Here is a 3840-nt window from a genome sequence, read left to right on the forward strand (position 1 = left end):
GCTGCCGCTGCTGCGTCTCCGCGCGCCGCCGCCTCCCTCCGCCCGCCTCCGCCTCCCGGGCTCCCGCCGCCGCCGCCGCCGCCGCCGCTCGGGCCCGCCGGGTCCTGGCGCGCCGCTGGGGAGGGAGGGGGGCGTGGCCGCGCTGTCCTCGGCCAGGCCGGGCCCCGCCCCGTCACGTGGGCCCAGGTGAGCGCGCCTCCGCCACGGCGCCCGCGGGGGTCACGTGCACAGGTGCGGCGGCCACCTGGCCCGATTCTTCCTGCGCCCGCTCTGCCGGTCCCCTGTGCCACCCAGCGGCCAGCGCTCCTGGCTCCACTTCCCCACTCTTTATTTTTCCCCCTTAGTCTCCCTCCCCGTAGTTTCCACGTTTTCCTTCACCTGTCCTCCTCCCAACTCTCACAGCTTCCCTATCCCACTTTCCTCAATGTAACTACAAGTCAGGTCTTGGAGCTGTGACTCAAAGTAAAATCAAGGTCATCAGTCACACCTAAAAAGGGGAGTGGATCCATTTTAAATGAGACTCTTGTGGGATTTTAAAAACACCACTAGGACATTGTCGCCTGGTGGAGTCAGATGGGTCAGTGCCAACGTCTATTGGCAGTGGATGTCGGGCAGGGAACCGGCTGCTTTGCATGCCAGTGGTGTGCTCATCTGTGGAATGGGGTTGAGGTTATCTGCTCTATATGGGTGTCTGAATTACATGATACAACATGAGAATAGTAAACCCCAAGTAGGTGCTCTTTAAATGGTAGCTGGTAGGAGGATGGCTATTTTTCTAATTTTTACATACGCACACATCACACTGCTCTGTAGACATGAAATTGCATGTTATATTTTCCACATAAAGCTTTACTTATTGGTTTCAGCTGACTGAAACTTATGAATTGCTGTTTTTTTAAAAGTATTCATTTATTTATTTGGCTGCACCAGGTCCCAGTTAGGGCACTTGGGATCTTTCCTGCATCATGCAGGAACTTTCCTTGTTTTGCAGGAACTCAGTAGTTGCCCCAGGAGGTCTTATTTGCTGCAGAGTCATGTGGGATCTTAGTTCCTCCACCAGGGATCAAACCTAGGCCCCCTGTGTTACAAGGTGGCTTCTTAAACACTGGAGCACCAGAGAAGACCCTGTTATTTTCTTTTAAACACTTAGAAGGTTGTTTTTTGTTTTTTTTTAAACATTCTATGTATGGCTTGGATTCCCTGCCCCAATTTACCCCCATTTTATATTTGGTCTTAATGTCAATATTTTATAAGTAAAACAAATGAGAGGAGATAAATTTTCTCAAAGATCAGCTGAAGATAAGCAAAGCTACACACAGCAACATACAAACACATGTTGAGCAGCCTGAAAAAGTATTAGGCAAGATCATCAGACACTAATTGAATACTAATCTTGTCTGTCAGGTTTTAGCCTTTGAGGAACCATGTTTATTTGTATGCATTGGTCATCAGATTTTAGTCATTCTATCTCTTTATTATACTAATAAGCGAAACTCATAGGTGTGGTGGCAGCATCAGAGTAGAAACCATAAAACAGGGTGCGAGTGAAACTTTTTGTGTAGATCTTTTATCTTCCCACCTCTTCATGTCATCTCCTCCTGATACTTAGTGTGTGGCATTTATCTAATAGGAAATTTCATTGGTTTGATCAATGAACCTCCTTTAAATTTTCTACCCGCTTTGAGTTTTCAGGCTCAGACAGTCAGGGAATGATCTTTCATGATTGGTTTATTTTATTTACTGCCAAACAGCTCTCAGTAAACACTTCAAGTGTGTCCAAAAGGAAGACCTCTTCAAATTATTCATCATGAGGATGTGCAGCTGTAGTGCTGGACCCCCAAAATTTCAATGAATAAGCTTAAAGTTGGAAAAGACTCTGATGTTTGGAAAGATTGAGGGCAGGAGGAGAAGGCATTATTGACTCAATGGACATGAGTTTAAGCAAACTCCAGGAGATGGTGAAAAATAGGGAAACCTGGAGTGTTGCAGCCCGTGGCGTTGCAAAGAGTCAGACACAAACTCTGAGTGACTGAACAACAACAAAGCATAATGACCTTGAAGTTTTAGTGACTTAGAAGAGTCTTAATTGTGCTTGTTTAAAATTACCACCAAGGGGAAAACTTCATTGTGTCCCTTCTAGCACCTTCCTTGCTGATCCATGCATCCCCTACCATCCTAGACTATACCTGCTTTCTTCCTGCTTCCACAATGACAAGCAGAGTAAAAAATATATCATTGAGACCTCGTCTATTATTGTGACATATTATTTGTTAAAAAATGCGTTCCTCCCTAGAATGGTTTTCTTCCCTCATGACCACTACCATGATCTGTTTACTCTTGATGACACCAGTTTCCTTCTAATGAAGGCAGCAGCTCTGGAGTCAAAGAAAAGCACTCATCTTACCCCAGCCCCTCATCACTCTCTTCCTCCATACAGTTGACTGTGAGCTCTTCACAGCTTCACTTTTTTATTTTTCCGCATCCTATTTCCCTGGTTTACTGGTCCTCAACATGACCTTTACCTTGCTCACAGACTTCTTTTAGACCCTGTGTTTTGGAATGTTATCCTTCATATTCGTGACATTTTCAACAATTTTTTGCCTTCCAGTTTCTTGCTATCTTCAATGAGCTGAACCACACCTGAATCACACCTGGACCACCTTATTGCTTGGAATTTCACTCCTCTGTTTTCTTGAAGGTTGACATCTATCCATCTAAGTCTTCTTTGTTTCTTAGTCCACTGACCTCCAGCCTTTCACTCCCTCCTAATTCTCTCATTTCTGGCTTCCCTCTCCATCTCGTGCTTATGGGAAAGTATCTTAGAGATGCTTGTGCTCATCTCACGTGTTTGCCTCCCATTTTGTACTTTACTATAAATTTATCCACACTGCCACATATTCTGCTGTGTGAGTTCAACCCATCAGCTGCATCTGCTCTCAGATTCTACTCTTAAGACTTTTGTTTCCATTATTAATTCATATTATCTAGTCAGGGATTCCGAGGTGTCAATTTCTTCCACTGCCCCTCCCCCTCTTCTGTCACTTATTATCTCATAGCTTCTTTCACTGTCTCTCAACTCTGTGCTTGGCACAAGTAGACAATATGTTCAAAGTATGAAAACAAATTTAAGCCATTGCAACCTTCCCTACTTTCTCCTGCTTTACAAGGAGTTTTAGGATCTCTAACCAGTAATACTTGTTTCACAGGAAACAGGACCATCCATCTATCCAGTTATCCAAGATAAACAGCAGGGTTTGTTTCCCTTGGTAGTCACATATTTAACCAGTTACAAGGTCTGGCAGTTCCACCGTCTTATTCTCTCTAATAGTCATCTTTCCCTCTCTTGCATTTTCTACACTGCTCTCAGAATCATATCTAAACACGAAATTGATTGCAGTCACACCTCTACTTAAAACTCCTTCAGGATTCTCTACTGTCTCAGGGTCCATTTGAAATACCCTAGAATGCATTCAAGGTTTTTCTGGGATGTAGCTTCTGATGCATTCTCTGTCCTCCACCAGTTTTGTTAATCCACCTACAGTTCCAGAAATTATCTTGCCACCAGATCTTTACACATTTGCTTCCTTCTAGAGGAACAGCCTTTCTTCTTACTACTCCTCTACCCTATAACTATTTTCAGGATAGTTCCTTTGGGTCCTAAGAGCCAATTCATTATGGCAGCATTTCTCCGGCTCTTGAAGATTGTGTAGGATCGCCTCCCATCTGTGTTTCCCTAACCTGTTGTGCTTACTGCACTTAAAACTCTTGCTTCACTAAATGGATATTGCTTGTCTCATATTCCTTAGCTAGTGTTATGAAACAGGATACAAAACATTGAAA

The sequence above is a fragment of the Budorcas taxicolor genome, chromosome 14, assembly GCF_023091745.1.
Source record: "Budorcas taxicolor isolate Tak-1 chromosome 14, Takin1.1, whole genome shotgun sequence".
In the NCBI taxonomy this organism is placed as follows: domain Eukaryota; kingdom Metazoa; phylum Chordata; class Mammalia; order Artiodactyla; family Bovidae; genus Budorcas; species Budorcas taxicolor.